Source organism: Lepisosteus oculatus, chromosome 7, assembly GCF_040954835.1.
Source record: "Lepisosteus oculatus isolate fLepOcu1 chromosome 7, fLepOcu1.hap2, whole genome shotgun sequence".
In the NCBI taxonomy this organism is placed as follows: Eukaryota; Metazoa; Chordata; class Actinopteri; order Semionotiformes; family Lepisosteidae; genus Lepisosteus; species Lepisosteus oculatus.
This window is the reverse complement of record NC_090702.1, coordinates 23809955-23832930: the sequence shown is the minus strand read 5'-3', so window position 1 is coordinate 23832930 and position 22976 is coordinate 23809955. Positions and strand designations below refer to the sequence as shown.

General features: G+C 38.5%; 1 long non-coding RNA gene across 4 annotated transcripts in view; it reads left to right on the top strand.

Annotated features, from left to right (window-relative positions):
- The first annotated feature begins 1291 nt into the window (after window positions 1-1291).
- The window catches only part of LOC107078055 (uncharacterized), a 105160-nt gene continuing 83475 nt past the window's right edge, over window positions 1292-22976 (top strand). For 3 of the 4 annotated variants that reach the window (XR_011190072.1, XR_011190070.1, XR_011190071.1), the window contains exons 1-2: window positions 1292-1441; window positions 12568-12621. This is a non-coding gene — a long non-coding RNA (uncharacterized lncRNA). The remainder of the gene's footprint in view (window positions 1442-12567; window positions 12622-22976) is intronic. The other variant, XR_011190069.1, reaches the window with a different exon arrangement.

The window sequence follows — 22976 nt, the reverse complement described above, 5'->3', positions numbered from 1 at the left end:
CCTATCCCATGCCATCAAGGGCTCAGAGACTTGTGAACGTGCTTACCCAGATCCTATGAGAGAAGTGGGGCGATCTACAACATCTACAACCTGGTAGAAAGCATGCGTCGCAGAAACACAGCTTCTATTGCTTCCAGTAGTACAGTAGCTCACTCATTACTTGTGAGTGGTTGTCACAGTAGATCACCAGTTCATGAATGTTGTTAATGATTAATTTGCTTACTTCATCTTTGTTCAATAAAATGCCAAGGCACCTGCTACAAAAAAAAACTTTCCTGATAACTTTGTGAATGTGGCTCACTTATAAGGGATACATTTAATTTCATGCTCAGTTTAGCACCACACTGACTTTTTTTGTACTTCTTATTAACAGCAATTAGTAAACTGAAGACAAATCCCCTAAATGGGCTGCAAGGCTGATAAGACTATCATGTTCTTGCTCAGTTGTGCTTGTAAATAATTGGGGTAATTAAATCTTTGAAAGATCATTAATTAATGATGTAGGTCTTGAGGGACTTTGTTATTTTAAGAAGACTACTCTGAAAATACTGTGTAATTCTTAAAATTCTGTGTAAAATTAAAATTATTTCCTTTTGACTTTAGACCAATATACTGTATGAAATTTAAAAAGGAAGGAGTTTTGTCATCAGGATATTTCCTAGCATTTGATCCAGTTTATTTAGTGTAAATATTTTTATTAAATTTCATATATATATTTAATTTTAGATTACATATTCTATGTTCTGATCAGAAATTCACAGGCAGACTAGAAAGAGAAATATTTTTAAGATTAAACTAAAGACTACATTGGCATGTGAGATGTACTGTACTAGATAATGAAAAAGATGGTTCCACGATATAAACTATTTCATTTTTTCTTTATTTTTTAAAATATACACTGTATATACTTGTATATGTCTTTTTTTTTTGCCCTGCATATAGTTAATCTCTGCCTGCTTACTATGAAATTCGTTCGCATTTTGATCGCGTTTGGTTAAGTGAAATGAGCTGTTTCTGGGTATAAAAACACCTTTTCCTTTTTACTCGTGAAATTATACCTCAGCACTAATGTGTCCGTTTACAAGTTTTTTTGTCGGCTTTTTGTGAAACGAACCCATTGCGTGGAGCAAGATTTGCTCGGGTTAGAATGCGTTCGTTTTGTGTTTGCGCTTTTGGGGGGTACGCTTAGCATTTGTCAGTATTTTAACAACTAGAGTTTGTGGTCTTTATCTGCAGTAGTGTTTCCTGTTTTCTAAATTACATTTTCACTCTTCAGACCTGCTGCTTTTAAGCGCCGCCGTGAATGACGTCAAAACAGAAGTAATGCAGTTGGTAGAAATGCTAAAACAGTACTACTTGGTATGCTTGAGGACTCATTTGTGCATGAAGGACTGAAGTACCGGATTTTGAGAGGCTGGAGTTGATCCGTGCTCTTAACAAGGTTGGTATTAAAAATTGTCATTATGTTTGTACTTGTTGGTTATGCAAAGTGGAAACAGGAGTATTTAACCTGACAGCCCCTTTCTGCAGGTTGTGTATTTTCAGTGTACATGAGTAACATTTCACTCACTTCAGTGTCAAGTTGAAAGGTCAAAGTCATGCATAGTGTAGCACAATCATAGAAATAAGTGTGTCGGTGGATCGTTCTCATAAAGGTTCACCTCATATTAGTAGCTGTTTATTTAGGAGATTTGTAATATTTTACAGTTCAAGTAATACATATATTACGTTTATCTATTTTTTTAAATATTTTAATAATCATCACTTACACTGTTCCTAACTTAACAGTATATTTTATACTTGCTGAATAAATTCATTAATCAAGTAAACGGTGGGTTGGTTGATTTCGTCCCGTAGCGTTAGACAATCTGCATGTTTTGAACTATAAAATAATGATTTTCACATGTTTAGGCCATTTTTAATTAAATTATGTACGGAATATCTAAATATAGGAAATATTTATAGATTTTCAGTATATGTGATGAATTGAGACCGAACGTATATTAGAACAAAAATCTGCGTAATACTATACATACAGTAAATCACACAGATTTTCTAAATTAGAAATATTAGTTCATGCAAAGTTGTAGTTGGGGGGGAGGGAGAGAGAGAACGTACTATACCGTATCTGTAGTGTCCTTCATTTAGATAAACATTAGTAATACTGCCTTCTAGCGGCGACTTTCAGAACTAGCTAAAGATCTGCTAGTCGATTAGTTTTTTGATATTTAAAAAAATAACCTCTCAGCGCTTCAAATGTGCTTTTTTTTAACTTATTTTCAGAACCTGTCTTATTTATTGTGCAGCATCCACCAGTCATAGTGCGCCAGTACACTCACCACACATCAGCTATCAGTGGGGAGGAGAGCAGAGTAATGACGCCAATTCATAGAGGGGGATTATTAGAAGGCCATGATTGGTGAGGGCCAATGGGAAATTTGACCAGGACACCAGGGTAACACTACTTTCTTTTCGAGAAACGTCCTGGGATTTTTAATAACCACAGAGAGTCAGGACCTTGGTTTTACATCTCAAGCCTGTTTACAGTATAGCGTCCCCGTTACTATACTGGGGCATTAGGACCCACATTGACCACAGGGTGAGCATTAACACCTCTTCCAGCAGCAACCTTAGTTTTTTTCCCCAGGAGGTCTCCCATCCAGGTACTGACCAGGCTCACACCTGCTTAGCTTCAGTGGGTTGCCAGTTGTAAATTGCAGGGTGACATGGCTGCTGGCCAAGATCTTTGACTCTGGGACATGCAGTTAATCCTGTTGATCTGGTAATCTGGCTTTTAAGGCCTGATTTGAACCAAATCCACTGTCATCATAGTCCTTTGGAAACGAATATGCCACACCTGCCTAACGTATTATATATTTAACATTTCTTTCTTTTTAATCATGGTCCCCAGTTCCTATCCTAGAGATCTGGCGTGTATGGATAATTTCCAGGTCTCTTTAAAACACCAGAACCTGAAGAGGTGTGAGAAGTTGTTAAATGGGTCCAATTAAACCAATAATGAGCTGATATAGGAAGTTTCAAACCCAGGTGGACTGAAATCCTGTAGACACACTGTTCTTCCAGGATAAATATTGAGGATACCTAGTTTTTAAAACACAGTATAGGCATTCAGCAATATTTGTTTCACATTTCTATGTATTGTTGATTCTGCTTCTTGTCATTGCAAAGTTTTTGAGATTTTTTTGGGTTATTCTTTTGGTTAGGAATAACCAGCCTGTGCCAAGCCACAGTCAGTTACTTAGTCTTTGTAGTAGGCAAGAAGTATTTGATTGAGTTTAAAAGAACATCAATTTGTGATGATAGAATAAGTAAGCATAAGAGCAAACAGCATGCAATCTCTGATTGTACTGTATAGCATCCAAGCAGCATGTTGGTACTCACTGAACATCAGTCAAATCTAAAACAGAATGACAGATATTCTTTTGTTATTTTAATTAGACCAAAGATGTTACTGACCGAGATAATTGAAAATGAAAACATATAAAGCAGATGAAAGTTTAAAAAGTTTTTTTTTTAGAGGTTTTAAAGAACAAAAAGAACTGGCTCAATCCAGGGAAACTCAGCATTTCATTCAGTCTATGACATATTAAGAGTGTTTCTCATAGTACTAGATCCAGAAAGACATTAAATTCTTCTGAAAGAATATCTTGGGAGCAAAGATTAGTTTATTTCCCCAGTCAATGATCTTGTCTTGCATCAGTTTACTTGCATTCCAGAAAAAAGCCTCTAAAAACTAACTCCTTAACTCACGGAGTCACTAAATCTTCTGTTCTTGCAGTAATATCTCTAGGTACAAAAGCAGCTCTTCTGCAGTTTCCCTCTTGTGGCTAAAAAAAGTAGAACAGCTCAATTTATTTACTGTACCTTTCGCAGTCAGGAAGTTAACCAAACTGTGCTCTGCTATAGTTCTTCTGCACAATATACTGTATTTCCACACTGTGAACTTGTAGTCAGTGATTATTACAAGTTAACAAGTTTTAACAAGTACCAAACACAGGCCCATCAAAGAAAAGTTTAAAAGAAAAGCCTCAAGATCCTAGAAACCTAGGGCTTGATCTTAAAATCTAGATCATGTAGACATGTAAAGGTAAATCCATAGGAAGTCACTAGGGTTTTGCATTTGCTTCATTAAAAAAAAGATCCATTAAATCCATTCCATCCATTAACATCCATAAATTCTCACAACATTTATAGTGTTTTTGAGTGGTTTATATGAAAGAAACAATGCAAAGTAGACGTTAAACTAGCAAACAAAACATTTTGAGTACAAGAATGACCAGACTGAGTACCTGCATTTTAAATACCTTTAGGTTAGTATAAATAGTATAAAATAACCCTTAATAACATAAAAAAATCAAATCAAAGTTTATTTAACAAATGCACAACAATACAGCGTGCAGGAGTAGTTGCTGGCAATGAAATGTCTTTTCCGCGAGCTCCCAAAAATCACAAGAATCACAGAAATCAGAAAAATCACAAAAACACAAAAATCACAAAATTGAGGTAATGAAAATAAGGTTACATAATAATAGATAATGTAATAGAAATGGAATAAAACTCAATATGAGTAGAGCTGCTATGTGTCCATATTCTATGCAATATATTATGTCCAAGTAGTGCAGTGTGCTGAATACAATGAAAACTTTATGTCCATGTAGCCATTATGGGTGATTTGCTAAAGGAGCTGCAGGTTGGCTGTTTAGCAGTCTTGTTGCCTGGAGGTAGGAGAACCCTTAGGTTAGTTTGGTAGTGGGAAGTATGGAGTCTGATATCTTTTTTTTTCTCTGATTTCTAAACACAGTTTCAGATTAAGCATTTTGAGGAGCCACTTTTAATCTAATAAATACTTCTATTTATTATTATTGTTGTTGTGATGGTGGTTGCATTGGTAGAATATACATTAATTAAGTAATGGCTTAGTAGGTGAAATCTATTGCCATTCCTAACTGTGGTAAATTTACTTTTATTTTCTACTGCTAACTGACTGATGACTCAGTAGTGAAAGTGAGTTTTTGAAAACCGATTGCATTGCATTAAGAATAAGGGGATGTTTCCAGAAATAATGGTAAAAGAACTGCTATGGTGATGCTTTTATTTGTATTGTACATACTGTAGCCAGTGTGTGAAGAGGGCATCATTTTAGCCACATGAGGGCGCAAACACCCTCCGTGGAAGAGACCTCTGATCTTGTTTTATTTGGGTGTACACATGGGAATTTTAGTGAGGGAAATGCCTAACATAGGAAACCTAATTAAACTCAGGTTCTCCAAGATTCAGCTGAATATTTAGGAAGTTCCTAAAGAAGTGAGCCTCATTTTGTACCTAGACTCTGGAAAAATAAGACCCCGGGGAAGAAAGAATAATACTAACTGTTCCTGTGAGAGGTTACCTAAATGAGCCTTTAACCAAGCAGGACTGGCAGGTTATTGTGTCTCTGGCCAAACAGGTCCAGCAGACTAAGAACATGACTTTTGGAACTTTGTTAGTGGCTGAAAGCACTGCTTTTAAATGGACTGATAGCAGGCCCTGGTAGTGGCAGAGCAATTATAATATAGGAGGATCCCCTACTACTGTGAATCTCATACCGAGAGAAAAGGGACATGAGGACTGTATTGTAGACTCCTGTGCAGATTGAGAATCCTGCCGAGGGGAATTTTGACGTCAAAGGGATTCAGCTACATTGAATGAGTAAGAGAGCTTCACCATTACCTCTTTCTTCCAAAAGGGGTCTACAACAGTGATATGTAATCCCAGAGGCTGTTAGGAGATGCCCAGGAGATGAGAGACAGAGGTTTACTGTATGAGTCATACCTGCAGTGTAAAACCCACAGAGAGACAGAGGCAGATAGCTAAAGAGGACCTCTACCGAAAAGGAGTGATGGGTAATGAAGTTGAAAGTCTGGTAATGACATGGCCTGGGCTCGGTCATCTTTATTAAAATAAAATAAATAATTGCAGCAGAATGAATTCCAACATGTAAAGAAGCATTTTGTCTGATTACTGTATGTACAAGAAACTGCTACTATACTTTTATGTGTTGATGGGGGAAAAAGGAAGATGGAACGCCCCAAGAATAGGCAAGACCTTAAAGTAGTTGCAACAACACATCTTAAGTGATTATAAAAAGTGAGATTTACCTCTGAAAGTTTAAAAGGTTGAAAGTGGCCCAGTACTTATGGCCACTTTAAATCACTAAGTTAACCCCAAATCATGTTTTGCTTCTAATGTGATCAGATTCATTCATGGAAGTACATAAAAATAAAACATAGTGTATTGTACTTTTAATTCATATTAATCTCGTGTGAAGCATAACAGTTAACAGTTCTGACTTGTGCAGTGCCCTCAAAATGCATTGGGACAACAATTAGTGCCAGGTCAGATCAATTCAATTCAAACTTCACTGTCCTATTAGGGAAATTTGCTTTCCAGCACGCTCCCAACATAACAAGATAATGACAAAATGTTTACCAACTAAGAAGTCAGTGCAACAGTGTTGCAGCAGGATAAGGGAGAAGATAATTATACTACATTGTTTGAAAGAGATATTGCAGTGGGGATGAAAGATTTCCTGTGTCTATCAGTATTGCACCTGGGGACACAGAGGCGTCTCCCAGACAGGAGAAGTGTGAACTCGCAGTGGAGGGGGTGAGAGACATAATACACTTTATTTTCTTTACCACCTGCTGTTTGTACCGGATATATAAAGAGGTTTGATTTGCTCCAGTTTATTTGCTACTTATTGTGATTAGTCTTTCTAGCCTATTACAATCCCTCATGCTGATGTTACTAAATCTACAAATGAGACAGTATGTTAAGACACTTTGAATAAAAGACTTATAGAAAAGTGTAAGGATGGCTCTGTCTACCTTACAATAGCTTAGTTTCCTTAAAAAAGAGTCACTGTGCTTTACAGAATAACAACAACAATAAATAAAAAGAGTACACAAGATAAAACTCAATTACAATATACAGAGGAGACCGTGGACGGTGGTACTAAGAAAAGCAGAGGGGTGAAGAATGGAACCAGTTAAGTAAAGGCTCTTCTAAAGAAGAAGGTTTTGAGTGTTTAGAGAAGGTGACTCTCTGATATCCTTGGGCAGAGAGTTCCAGAGCTTGGGGGCATAACAGGAGAAGGTCCTGTCACCCATACAATGTAGACGGGCTCAGGGCACAGGAAACCAGAATTAGAAGAGGAAAAGTTGCGATGTGGGGAGTACGGCGATAATAGTTCAGACAGGTTTCTGAGGTGCCAAGCCATGCATAGCCTTATAGGTGAGCATGAGAATTTTAAAGTCCACACGGAATTTGACCGGAAGCCAGTGCAAGGACTCCAGGATAGGAGTAATGTGATCACTTGCGCTAGACCTGGTTAGGATTCTGGCTGCTGAATTTTGGACATACTGCAGTTTGTTCAAAATAGATTTAGGTACCCCAGCGAGTAGAGCATTACAGTAGTCAATTCGAGAGAACACAAATGTGTTCTGAGAGACATTAGTCTATCAGGTGCAGTATATACAGAACAGCAGACAAGTCAATTGACAGTAAATACAATAACAATAACCAGTGTAATATGTGGTACCAGTGCAACAGTACCCATATCTGTAAAAAATTGTGCAAAGGTACACACATGAGCAAACAGTGCAAAATGTAAATGCAATGCAAAATGCAGTGCAAATGCAAAAAACAGTGCAGTTATAAATGGTGTTGCAGCATTTGTCCCAGCTCAGGTTTTTGTCTGTGACCAGTCCCAAGTACTTGTAGTCGCTGATAATTTCTACAGTATGACTATTAATTACAGCAATGGTCAGAGCCAGTTCAGCCCTGTGAGATAGTCCAGCATAACATCGTAAACACTGAGATGTGTGACTTGGTGTTTTTGTACAGTAAGATAACACGTAGATAAAGCATTCTGGTAATTTTCCAGATAATTGTCTCCTACCACTTGTCCAGCATGTGACAGTAATTCTTAGCCGAGGGCATCTGGAAGAACAAGAATTGTACCAGAAAACAGATGCAAGGTCCACCTTGGAGGAGAGAGTTTTTTTTTTTAGTTTCTTGAGTGCTGTTCTTGGCTCCAGTATCTTAGAGTGGCCACATTTCAACACCTGAAATGATACACATATAGGACTTGGACACCATCCGCTGTAGTGCAGTAAAAAAGAGTCCCCATCCAGGTCACGTATGAACATCTGTGAGTTACTGTGCCAGTCAACAGGACAGCACTGATACCTGATACCTGATACCTCTGTGGCCCATGGGCACTGCAGAGTTTGTCCATGAGTCTCCTAATGCTGCCTCCATTATGGCAGACATTCTCAGAAATGGCTGAACCAGGTTGCTGATCATCTTCAAAGTATGTTAGTCAAATCTAACAGATACAGGGTCTATGCATCTCCTTGAGTGCCCATGAGTACTACAGAGCTCTTACCTATTCCAACCCAAGAGGACTGGTTTTTGAAGTGAAGTGATCTCGCTGCTTTATTTAGTAAAATTCCCTAAGCATTTGTACATACAAACAGCAGGTAACAAATAAAAAAAAATGGCTGCAGTTTTGTATTGTGTATATATTCAAGGAATTTTGTAAAAGAAGAATGCAGTACATTATCTCCTCTTATAGTTATAAATAAATGTTCTGTGTCAATTTAGGCCTCAAACAGCTTTTGCAGAAAACATCTGTGTTGGCTCTCTGAGTATACAGTCATTACAGAAGACAGCATGATATAGATCAGTATTAACAATCCTAATAAAACAGACCGTATAAATGAATGCTGTGGACACAATGTGTGAGACTTATACCACTTTCCAGCAGAGGGCAGGCTATGCCTATTTTGAACACTACTTTGTAAAATGAAATGCATAGTCGGATTTTACCAAGTTCTCAGATGTTTCTTCATGAAATAAATAATTCAAAACTAAACATCCATTTTCTAACTGCTTTATCCAAATCAGGGTAGCAGGGAAGTCAAAGCCTATCCCAGTAGGCGACGGGCGCAAGGCGGGACACAGCCTGGACAGGACTCCAGTCCGTCACAGGGGCAGACACACACATTTTACACCAATTCTTTGCCAAAGCCAACTAACCTATCAGTATGTCATTGGAAGAAAATGGTACTCCTGGAGGAAACCCACGCATACATGGAGAGAACACACAAACTCCACACTAAAGTGTGCACCATACTAAAGACTGCACCACTATTTTTCATGTGTTTCTTATTTCTACAAATATATACAAAAGTGAATTCTTGTGGTGTCTGATATTACTTCTACTTCAAGTTAATGGGTGTTTGAAAGATTGGAATTACTCTTGAACAAGGTAATGCTATATAACTGACTGCCCATGGGATATTCTACTGAACTCTTTAATATCTATTTTATATCTATCTACTATTTATATATTGCTTCTTGGTCAGATTATTTGCGAAGGGTTATTAGCCTTGCGTCTCAATATTATGTGAATTTATACTCGGACTTATAGACCAGAACAAATACTATTACTGCAGTTTCTGCACTTACAGGTGTGTATCTGGTATTAAGATACGTAACGAATACAACAGAACTTACTGTGACTGTTTGACTAAACTAAACAACTGATAATATATTTATAGGCCCTGGATAGCTTCCCAAAGTCAGTGTCTTAAACGTTGTTGACATTTAATGATGCTAAGGTTAAATACTTCATACTGTAGACGTTGTGTTGACTGTGTGTATAACATTGCTCACTTAAGGCCCTTGCTCTATCTGAATGTCAGATATTGATACAGTATGTGCCTTTATTCAATCAAGACTGGTTTGCTGTATATTGTGGTCCTCCCTAATGTACTAAATACTTTATCTTAAGGTCTTATTGCAAAAGTATAGTCCAGATCTTAATCTAAGATCTGGTGGATTAGTAGTTCTTGCTATACTGAAAACTAGGCTCCACACTGTGGGTGACAGAGCATCTCATATGCAAAACCATGTCTCTGAAACTCAGAGCCTAAAGCCATTAGAAATTCTTTTTGAAAACAACGATCTATCTTTTCACTAAAGATTAATGTAGAACTTAGCTTGGTTATATTGTGTCAAATTAATTAGCTCTTTTTTCTCTTTTACTTCCAATTTTACTTCTGTTAACATTCAGATCTGAACTATGTGATGTTTTACTTAATAGTTTAGATTCGTATTTCTAGAAGATGATTTAACTGATTTAAAATACCATTAAGCTTTTAGCTAACAATGAATTGGTACACTAGGGGTTTATACAACATACAAGACACTGGGTCTCTTGAAAACTGCAATCAGAGTCTCTTGCTTTAATGGATCACTTAGTGTTTAATGTATTGTAAGAGTAAGATTGTAGAAGAGTGTGAACATCCACTGCATGGCAGTATTGGACTGTTTTATAAAGGTGTAGTGTAACCGATGCCATACTATTAAGAATAAGCCACATATTGTATATCTCTGCACACAAGGTAAATGGTTTATTGTCAGGAAAAATAAACGTTTTCCTTAATCAGGCCTTTTGGAAATCCAGAAACAAGTTAAAAAAACATGTACCATAAATTCATCAATAGAGTTACACAAACGGGCATGTTGAAAGCAGGACTTTGAATAGACAAATGCACCCGCAAGCGTTCAGTGCTTAGTTTAGCAGTTTTGATTTTCATTTCAACTCTCTAAAGTCAACACATGATGCAGGATCCTTTTTCTTGATACAATGTGCTTGCTTTTCAGTAAACCCGCCACATACAAAAGTTATTTTCTGTATTAATGGCTCAATGTTAATACCTCTAGGAGAGTATCACTGAGTAAAGATGTATATGTAGTTTTTCTATAGCTCTACAAACAGTTCAATGGACTCTTTTGGCCTTGATTTAATCTATATCACTGTGTCTGCAAATTATATACTGTATTACAATTCCAGGTCTTGCTACGAGATTCTTTTATCAACCATTGAGAATCTACTATCAAGAGCTAGTTTTTGTTGTGGTTTGCAGTTGGAGACTAAATAGAAATGTTTTGGTTCAGGCCTTCAACTTGATTATTCTTGGAAAGGTTGTGACAACATATGAAACCTATTTTTACACATTCCTTAGTTTTTCAGGCATTTATTCATTTATTCTCTACTATGCAATGCAAAGTGACTTTGAAAAGGCAACAAATGCCTTTGTTTCCAATACTATTGTTTTGCATTTTTAGTGGTTCTCAGTATATGTGGAAGCTTTTAAACACTCATGTCACAGAAAGAAGTGATTTTGCTGAGCTGATAAAGACCCATCGTGGGTTCATTTTTTTAAAAGAGACAGTATGAGGGAAAGTACAAGGATGTAGTTGATACCAAATTGCAGACAATGGTTTGTAACTGAAGTAAAGACTACAAATCAAATTTCTTGATCTTAGCATATTAGGTGTTTTTTTTATATGGCAGATTTTTCATTGAAGGATTGTTGTATGATTCTAAAACCTCTGTATTACAGACATCAGTACTATAGCTTATTTTACTCAAAAACAGTGTTTAGATGTCTAATAAAAAAAAAACAGGATCTAAAAGGTTGGTCACAATCACATCCCTTTAATTCCTCAAACAGGCACAGTTACAAAACAAGACTGTGAATATCATAGAAAGCAGAACACTTGATGTATGTATAGTGTTACAGATAGTATTTTACCAAAATTCACCTTGTTCCCAAATGAGCGATTTTACATCCGCTTTTACAAATAGAAGTACCATTTAGATACTCAGCACATCGTTCAGGTGTGAACAAGCTGATGTTTGAAGAGCAAAGATGAGCCAGATACTTGTGCTCAAAGAGTTAAGGCTCAGGCTGGAACAGACTGGGAAATGCCATGTCATCAAAACTGGAAAATCTGATAGAGCAGCTGTCTCAATACCGAACTCTGGAGTCCTCTACTTATTACTGTAGCTTACCACAGGATGCAGGTTCTTCCTTTTGAAGTGAGAAGACACTTTGAATCACTTTGAGATGGTATGCACCTTGAATAGGCACTCCATAAATGTGTTTCTGTACTTTAACCAGTCTTATTCTACATATGTTTACTGTATGTCTGTAGATTTCTGTTAGACAGCTAATCATTCATCCTTACACTTAGATTGAGCTGTCTCAAGGATCCAGGCCCATAAAATGCCACAGTTCACAATGACAACAGTTCAATGTGCAGGGAGTTTTATTTCAGAGTAGTCTGCAATTCTTGCAAACAAAAAGACTTTCAGAAAAATCATTTTTGTCGTCGTCACTACAGTATCTTTGTCGTCGTCACCGCCTTCATCTTCGCCTTCGTCTTTCATTCTGAATCCTACATACACTGCCACCACATAACACGGTACAAGTCCTTTTTATACTAAACAGACATTAATAGAATCCTTGCGAGAATGTGGACACTAACCCATTCACCAGTAACCTGTGAGTTACTGTTTTTTCAGTAACTGTTTTTTCAGTTTTGAGAATGCATGTAATGCATTTGCATCTACAAACTGGAAGGTTGCTTGTGGGAAAGGTAGATTGACTTTTAAGGTTCTAACAACCTTCCTTCTGTATTGTTTTTTAGGTTTCAGCCCTATGGTTTCAGACCACAGACTGGGCTGGGTCACTGAGAACTGTGGTAAGTGCTTACTGGCAATGTTCCGCCTTCATGTTCATTAAATTGCATGGCTCCTTTAAGTGTTGACCTTACAGTAACACAGTTTTTTTTGCAAAAGAAAACCAACTGCACTTATCGTCCTATAAAGCAGATAACAAGCTTCAAAACACTAATTTCTTAATCAAACATTAAATGGATGTAACAATTCATACAATGGATTGCATTGACATAGGGATTTTCATCCCATAGGATTTCACAGCACTTTTTGGGGGGAGAGCACCCACTATGTTCTTCATTGAAGTGCAGCCCTTGCTTCAGCTGTATGCCAGGTACTCTGTGCCAGCAGCCCCACTGCATAGCAAGTCAGCTAGAAAAGACAGAAGGTGCTTCACCAGATCATTAAGAGGGAACTTTAGCTATGTCAGATTGTGCAGGCTCACAATGGGATTTAACCATGACGTCAAGGTTAACTTTCCTTCCCAACAGTACCAGAGGATTTTTAGTGACCTTGTAGAAGAGACCTCAGTTTAACATTTCATCCAAAGATTGGCACCTCATATACTGTACAGTAGCATATTGTCTGTCCCTAGTCACCATAACTAACCACATACAGGAACAATGCAGTTTTCCTTAGTGGTCTCTAATCCTTATACTGACGAGGTCCAGTTTTGCTTGGCTTATGAGATCTAATGAGGTCAGGCTCAGACCTGGTAATGTATTTCCATATGATGTGTGCTATGAATGTATGTTCAGAAGAATTTTTTGGTTTACAAATATGCACATAGATTTTTTTGAGTTGATTTGCACCCAAGTTCCAGACAGGACCTGAAATGCTATTGCTTTGCACCACATATTGTGTATATATTCTTTGTGCCATCAAAATTGCTCTAACTCACAGCTGAATTATATGATACCCATGTTGATAGTATGAGTCAGAGTTGAATTAGTCTATGCCAACTGTGAACAGGAATCATGAAATAACAGGAGGCATTGATTGCTGTCAACCACAAATATGTTGAAAACAATTTCAGAAACGTTCGATGTCAGTGTTGTTTCCAACATCAAAGTTCAAGAGCTTTGCTGCCAGAGGATTGAAATATGCTCCCCCACTGGACATGCAGAAAACTGGTTCGTGATCCTGACATAAATACAAGCTGGACAGTTTGAGATCATCGGGAGAGTTCATCTGGATATAGGACCTTCCAGCCATTTGGGTCTATTTTAGCCCACAGTCCTTAAATATCATCTTTGGTGGTGCCCTTTGTCCTTAAACCCATATGAAGCTGCAAGCTTACATGTGGGGCAAAACAATAAAAGGACCATAAGACAAAGACAGGACTACATTGCACTGGTTTGCCTCCACCAGAACAGCCTAAGCGAAACTGATGTGTAGCTGCTTAATGCCTTTCCAAAAAAGGCACCATTTGTGATTTCAGTTTTTTTTTTGTTTACCAATAACATATATGCACACTGCACACACATATGAGCTTATCTGAGGTCGGTGTGGTGAGTTTTCAATATATGTGCTGGAAATACCCCTGGTTGGCCTCCTGTACCATATTCTGTGTGCTCTTGGGTTCCACAGAACATAATGCTTTTTTTGTGTGGCCTGTTAACTGTAAATCAAAAGCTAAAAAATCTTCAGTCAAGAGCTTTTCAGATGGCCTTCTCAATTGAGACAGAGTGAGGAAGTTCTCAAAAGGGGAACAGGACAGGGAACTTTATTGTACATACTGATGACAGGACAAATTTTAAGGATTCGTGGTGCGAGATACTTTACATTTGACACTTAATGTTATGAAACTTCATAATGGAGGTTTCATTTCATTTCAAATTTTACTTCAGTGATAAATGGACTGTGCTTTTCAACAAATTCATTCCTCTTCTAGTTTCATCCTTCCATTGTTGGGTTGCTTCTGTTTTAAATAAAACTACTATTAGATGGTTTTTCATTAATCAAATGAGCAATTCCCAAGTCATTGACTTGTATTTAATATCATTGGCTGAGTGTTGTCTTCTGAAATGTCAGCACTTGGTACAGTCATTTTTTACGCACTACATTACTACAGTATACAGTAAAAGTAAGATAATGCTCTACAGTCTTTTTGATAGGAAAAAGATCAAAGGAAACAAGAGAGTTCAGTAATGTTCTGATGCTGACTAACTTTTTTTTCCTGTATGCATGTGCTGGGGGTGATAGTTACCCAGTTCATTATGTATTGGGGGCACCCACACACCTGGCACCTGCCATACTGCATACTGTAAGTACACTTTGTATGCTTTGCTTTCATGAGTGCAGCTAAAAGAGAATAACCACACAAATTAAAAAGTAAAAACAGGGGAAACAGTAACTCATGATTAGACAAAGGCGTGAAAAGCTACTAAAAATATCTGCTTTATTGCATGTGGGAGGTTCTGTAATATACTATTACAAATGAAAAAATGCACATCTTCTTAAAATACATGATACTTTCAGAATTATTCATGTTGCCATGCAGGGTTATGTGCTGCGGTTAAGTCTGGAGCATTTCCACTTTACTGAAACTTTGATTACACATGCAATTGAAGCCTCGTGTTTTGAATGGATTAGTAGTGTTTCAGGGAGCAGAAAGTAGGCTCGTCACTTTATTGTCAGAAGGTGGTATCAGGAGACTTACAGCATTTGTGCTGAATCAGGCTTATCACAGCAATATGACAGGCTCTTGCTGTAAAATCGCTTCAACTGCTGGTGGCTTCAAGGCCTTTGTGGATGAAGGCAATATATCCAGAAAGGCAAAAAATGTACGTTAATCTCCTCTCAAGGGGAATTGTGCAATAAATGGTCACCCTTGCCATCAATCCAAATTATAAATCAATATTTTGGACCATTCTGGTGTAGGGAAAAGGATTTTATGAATTGGTGAATTTGTGACAGGTGTGTAACAAACCCAGTGCATGAATTCCAAGGAATGCCATTTGGTGTGAGGATGCCATGATGCACACAGACTGTACAGTGAACAGCCCAACCCTATGAAAACTGCTTTAATGAGCTCTGCTATCTACAATACAGTATATGTAAGACTATGCAGCTGATACCTATGAGATACTGGACAGTCCCAGCAGAAGTCTGCACGTCATCTTAATGTCCACCCAGTGGCTGTTTTAGGATGACTGGTAGTGTTGGAGATCGTCCTTCTCCCACTATCCCATGTGTCGCCACAGCACACGGCAAGACAGGACCAGGACATGGTCCACGAGACCTTTGAATTTGGTTTCAATCTTTCAAAAGCAGTCGTCAGGCATTGAAACAGACCAATTAGGGATGGAACAATCTGAAGATGTGTGGTAGATTGCCGTTTGCTGTGCAATAGGCCTTATCAGGTCCACATCCTCACCATCAGCTTGGATAGCAACATTGTGCAGCAGATGATACTTTTCACCACCAAAGATGGGAAGATGTAATTTTCTCTGGTGAATCAAGGTAATCTGAGCTTTGGTGATGGCTGACTGTAGCACCTATGACACAAGCCAGAACAACTTAAACAGAAAAGATTGGTGTGAATCAGGGCACATCTTTTATCAGAATTTGTGATTCACTCAGGAGAACTGATGGAATCTGTTCTTTGAATGTGTTGGGTTAGTGTGTCATTGGTCCTTATGTCCTGTGCTTCAGTCTACCCCTCTGCTGTTCAGCGCTTTGAATCTTGTCATGCAGACAAGATTCCTTGGGAGGGGAGGGGGCAATACCTGTCCCTCTCCTTCCGTGCTCAGAAACAAGAAAGGAAGTGCAGGCTGGGTAGGAGTAAAATCCAAACCATGTAGCACATTTTATTGCTAAACGCAGTATATATAATATAGTCAGAATGAACAAGTCAAAACCTTTCCAAAATAACCACAGTAAGTGACCAAGTTAAAGACTTTAATGTATTTTATCAGCTTTTTTGTATTTTATCATTACAGTATGTGTAATATATTTATTTCTTAAACTGTTGATAAAGTTCAGAGATGTTATGCTTCTGTTATACTTATGCTTGGCTACCACAATGTCCCTTTAGGTTTAAAATTCCATATTGATATTCCATATTAAGCAAATTTAAACATGCACAGTAGAGAATAAATGAAGCAAGCACTTCACTAACATCTATGTACCACAAGTGCCACCTATGGATCTTTGGCCAGTGAATTATATAATGTAATGCGCCATCTTACTTTTGACGTGTTTGAAAGAAATACCATGCATGCTGAGTGGCTGCATCTGTATCTGTCTCTGTCCCTCAGTGGTCAGGACCAAGAAAGGAAGTGGAGGCTGTTTGGGAGCTAAATCCAAACCTCGCGGCACATTTTAATGCTAAATGCAGTGTTATACGTATATCCCTTCCTGTCCGCTAGATGTACTGTATTTGTTTACTAATTAACAAATGAGGGTTAGGCAGCAATTCTATGAGCACTGTAATTATTTTACCGACATTCTCAATTCCACGTTAACAGCATTTTCCAGTTATTTTGACTTTCCGAGTTTATCTGAATTTGGGATTCAAGCCCACACAATATTGGACTTGATTAAAAAAAGACTAAGCCCATTGTTTTCCATCCTGCCCTTATCAGGAAAGCGGCTTGTCCCTGTGAGGATCCATCTGGAGCATCCCAGGAAGCACAGGGATCAAGGCAAGATGGAGAGCATGCGGCTCTCCTCACCCAACGTCCTCACTCAGACCAGCAAATATCCAGCCGTTTGAACCATCTGAACATTTGCTGGATTAATTTGAGTGATGTGGCATGTAGGGCTTCATAGAATAGACAAGAGGCACATGCTCTATGGGGAGGAACAGGGCAGCTCATTTTAAGCTCAGCTCAGTTGGAACAAACTGCCTTCCTTTGTTTCCAAACAATTATTCTAGGCTGCAACCTTGGAAATCCAATACTAGCACCCTTCATTGCCAACACAAGGGATTTCCTGTAACAATTCAGAGTTTGCATTTCAATTGAAACTGAAAGGTATTGGTACAATAGTAGGGGGTTTTGGTGCTGGGAAAAACAGAGGCACCATTTCTTCCCAGTCAGCAGAAGACGAATCACCAGGTGCGTGCTCAACTTTGACATAACCTACTCAAAGCACATAAAATTTCCTGTCTATTCTTTTGCTTTTAATTGCAGTGTGGGCAAATTCCATAAAGTTAATTTCATTATATAATGGGAAGTAAACTTCTAGATGGTAATACAACATTTTCCTTTAACTACATCTGCAAAACAAGTTTGTAAGGTATTATGAAACTCATTTATATTGTGAAACATCTTTTTTTAAGTTTTAAATTATGTGTAATTTGTAATATATACAATGCCTTGCAAAAGTATTGAGCCCCTTGCACAGTTATCACTGTTCACTGCATTAAAGCTTAGTCATGACACTTTGAAGCAGCAATTAATATAATTATATAATTAAGTATTTATAATTTGCCATGTATACAACCTAATCCACATATTTGAAACAACCAAGAAAGTAAATAGATTATTAGAGAATAATAAAAACAATAATAATTTGTTGTTGTTGTTGTTGTTAGGGAAAGTAATTGTATAATTATTCAATCTCTTTCTTGTGGCATACCTGCAGTAAATTACTTTAAGGAACCACACAGAACATTGAGCGACCTCTGCCTGTGTGCAGTTATAGTGGTTTTCATGGTTTCCGAATAAATACACCTGCAGTGATGTTAAAAAGAAAGAACACTATCTTAAGAGTCTATGGTTTTACATATTAAGACGTATGTGATCTTAACTTAGTCCACTAACAGTGGATAAATCTAACCACATTAGACAGATACCAAACATTCATTTTACTTTGTAAACAAAAAAACAGCCAATATTCAAAAGCCTTGCTTGAAAAATTAAGCAAGTGTACCCTTACTGCTTATGTACCAGTTAAGATTGTAGTTAATACCAAATTCTGCTAAACAAGGGACCATGATTAGTTAATCATCAGGAAGTGCTTCCACATAAAATCAGAAACTAGATGTTTGGTCTTGAGCATTCACGTTTGTGATAATACATTATGTCTAAGTCAAACTACTGTACAGTATATCTCTGCCGGTCTCAGAGAAAGAATCTTTGCTGCTCATCTCTTTGTGAAGGATTATAAAGCTATTTCCAAACAATATGAAGTCCATCATTTCACAGTGAGAAAGTAATTTACAAATGTTGAAAGTTCAAGATGATTGGCCATCAACTCAGAAGTGGGCATTCCAACACATTCACTCCAAGAGCAAGCTGTATAATGCTTCTAGAGATTGCAAAGAACCCCAGAGCTACATCTAGGAATTTACAGGCCTCTGTCAATGTGATAAATGTGAGAGTTCATTATTCTACCATGGGGAAAATACTAAACAAGAATGGTTTTTGTGGAAGAGTAGCTAGGAGAAAACTCCTTCTCTCCAGAAAGAACGTTGCTGCATGGCTTAGGTGTGCAAAACAGCTCCTAAATGAAACACAAGACTTCTGGAACAATGTCCTCTAGAGAGATGAGACCAAAGTGGAGTTGTTTGGCTGTAATGCAAAACAACATTGTAGCACAGTGTATGCCAGAGACAGAGGGGCAGGGTAGCAGGGAGATGCATTCCTTGCATTCTCATGAGGAAATCACTGAATTGGTTGCACCTGGAATCAGCAGCTCTTTATAGAAGCTGTACCTGAAGCAGTAAGAGCTTGTCTCTCACAAAACTCTTACGGTTGTTAGGAACAGTGAGAACCAAAAAGAGACCTAGGGGAAAGCCAAAGCATTTAAGGAATGCCTTATTTTGACCACTTGCTCCGATAGAGCATACAAAAGGTTCTAACCGGTTAGCTGGTAGCAGCCTCGGTCGCTTTCCGGGTCGGGACGCCGGTAAATCAGAAGAAGGTTAATGAGCGTCCCCGGCCAACCGGAATCGACCAAGTGGGGTTATTGCCGCTGCTACAGCTAGGGCGCTAGACTTTTGGCATCAGGTTTTGTGGCAGAAGGTCTTGGACATGCTATCCTAAAAGGAGAGATCTTTCACAGACATGCAGGGCAAAAACCAAACACTGCGATCCACCATAAGAACCTCACACCAACCATCAAGCAGGGTGGGGGAGGCGTGATTTGGGCCTGCCTTGCACCCGCAGGGCCCAGATACCTCACAATCATTGAGTCGACAATGAATACCTCTCTCTACCAGCGCATTCTACAGGAAAATGGGAGACCACCTGTCCAACAGCTAAAGCTTAGCTGAAAGAGGATCGTGCAACAGGACAGTGATTCAAAACACACCCAATCTATGACCTAAAGAGAGCCGTGCATAAACGAATGCTCGAACATCACCATACTGAAGCAGTTTCCTAAGAAGGAGTAGGGCCAGAATTTCCCAGGCAATGTGAGAGACTTGATGAGGACTAGATGAAGGTTAGATATGTCTTAATGTGTAAAACCATAGAACCATAAGAGAGTGTCCTTTCTTTTTCACGTCACTGTTTCTCTGTAAGGTCCCTCAGTTAGGTAGTGAAATTCAAGCCAGGATTCCACCATGAAAACCAAGGAGATTTTCAACAACTCAGAAGCTGTTTTATAAAACCGCAGATCAGGAGACGGGCATAAAAGCGTTTCAAAGACACTTTATCTCTTTGTGTATGATAAACTGAATTAAGATGTGGGAAGTCCAGACAAAGCCTAGATCAGCCCGTCCCTCCAAACTGAACTATTGGGCAAGAAGGAAACGCTGAAAGGTGCAACCGTGAGGCCAGAATAGACTTTGAAAGAGTTCAGTAGCTGAGATGGGGGAAAATAAACATGAGTCAATGATAACCTTGTACCTTTAATTCAGCAATGCTGGGCCTGTAAGGGAGAGTGGAAAACCAATCTCAAACCCCTTAATGAGTTTGCATCAAAGCATCTCAGTCATGCCCCTATGTGCAGCCATGTAGTAAAAGGTTATATGGTTAGACAAGACAAAATTGCCTTTTTGGTCTAAATATAAAGTATCACATTTGAAACAAACTCAACATTTTCCATTACTAAGTCAATACCGTTCCTACTCTCAAAGTTGTTGGTGGCAGTATTGTGTTATAGTTCTGCGTCTCATCAGTATGGACTGGGAAGCTTGTCAAGACTGACAGGAACTTAGAGGGAGAAAATCTGCTTCAGACCTAAAACTGTGATAAAGCTTCACTTTTAAACAGATCAATGATCCAAAGCACACGGCCAAAGCTGCACTGGAGTAGTTTAAGAATAAGAAAGTGAATGTCTTTGTGGCCTGGTCACTGTCCTGACTTGAATCTGAAGAAAGACTAGAAAATGGCTTTCAATAACCAATCTCCAGGCAACTTGAGATAGTTTGAGTAAATATGCAGAGAAGAATGTTCAAACTTTGCACCAAGTCAATTTGCAAAGCTGGTAGAGATTAACCCAAAAAACATTGGCTGTTTTTGAACCAGTAATTTCTGCTAAAGGTGCTTCAACCAAATATTGAGTTCATTTATTTTAATATTTTTACAATGAATTTATTTCATATACAGTACCTGTATAGCAGTGATACTCAAATCTGCGTACATACTAAACCTGACACTGAAGGGGCTATTTCTGCACTGTCTAATTGCATCTATGACATAAGAACCTGGATGACTCAAAATTTCCTTCACTTAAAATACAACAAAACTTGCATCATGCTTCTCGGCATCAACTTTTAAAAGCCAATGCAGTAATCCTATCTATGGATGACACTGTAGTTGAAATTCAATCTAAATTGAAGAACTTGGAGTTTATATTTGATCCACACTTGACATTTGACCCACATGTGCAAAATATTGTAAAACCATCATTCTTCCACCTCAGAAATATTGCGAGTCTACATCCTATGTTGTTGCTGACTGTGGCTGAAAAGCTGGTCAACACTTTTGACATCTCTAGAATTGATTACTGTATCACCCTACTAACCAAGGTATCTAAATCCACATTTAACCCATTTCAATATGTCCACAATTCAGCAGCCAGCATCCTGACCAGGTCATCTGCAAGTGATTGCACTGGCTTCCGATCCAGTTTTGTGTTGACTTCATAATCCCCATGCTCACCTATTAGGCTCTACGTGGCTTGGCACCTCCGTATCTGTCATACTTACAATCTTTCTGCTCCCCATCTCACAACTTTGTGAATTAGAATTTGTCTGATTCTTGTCCCCTATCTGTCCCCCAAGCCTGGGTACACTCTGTGGGTGACAGGACCTGCTCCTGCTGTGCACCTAAGCTTTGAAATTCTCTCTCTAATGATATCGGAGGGTCATCTTCCCCGAGCACTTTCAGATCAAGACTCAAAACCTATTTCCTATAAGGCTTTTCTTTAATTGGTTCTTTCTGCTCCTTTACATTCCTACTGCACCCCACACCCTTGTTGTAATTTTGTGTTAATTCTGTTATTTCTCGTCTTTGTGTGCTTATTATGTAAAGAGCTTTCAGAAGTCACTTTCAAAGGCACAATATGAAATAAAGTTAATTTTTTATTATATTTCATTTTTTACTCTTTAGGTTTTGTCTATTTCCTGTAACAGCTTATGTTTTGAAGTCTTCTTCAGTTTGAGCATTTTGTTAACAAAACATTCACAAAATGTGTGTGTCCTTGTGTAATTTCACAAAAGGGAGACCAAAGGTATGTGTCACGCCCTCTGCAGCCAGAGGGCGCTCCTTCTCTGACCTGTCCCTAGTTTCCGGTCTGCTGTCCTTCCTGTCCCTCTCTTTCCCTTGGGCTATATATTTCCGGGTCTTGCACTCTGTCCTCGCTCAGCATTGACGTTTGGATGTCCTGAGTCCCGCCTAGCACCAGGGCGCCCCACGTCCGCTCCCTGAGGGCATAGGTTTCTATACGGCATTCCTGAACTCTTTGCACTAATGAGCCCGGGCCTTTTTCCCATCTCGCCGCTACGCATATGGGTCTTTTTCCGCTCTCCTGCTCCCCACGGTTAGTCCCTTTGGACGTCCGTGACAGTATGTTCTGGCTACCCCCTGCCACCCTGAATGGGAAGAAGCAGTTAGAAAATGGATGGATGGAAACCACAGGAAAGGTCTAAATATTTATGCAAGGCACAATAGATGTATTTGCCCAGCATCATAAAATACATACAGACTTGATGATCCAAATGTCCTTCTTGTAGGTAATCTATCGCACAATGTATTAATGTACATACAAATAATCTATATGAATTCTGTATATTGTATATTCCTCCCACAGTCCAAAAGCATAGTTTTAAGTTAATTGACTTCTGGGAAAAGTGGCCCTGCTGTGAGTGTGTACATGTGTCGGTCTGCCCCTTGATGGACTGGTGTCTTGTCCAGGGCGTATCCTGCCTTGTGCCAGTTGCTTGTCAGGAAAGACTTTCTCTCCCCTGCAACCGTGAAAATGG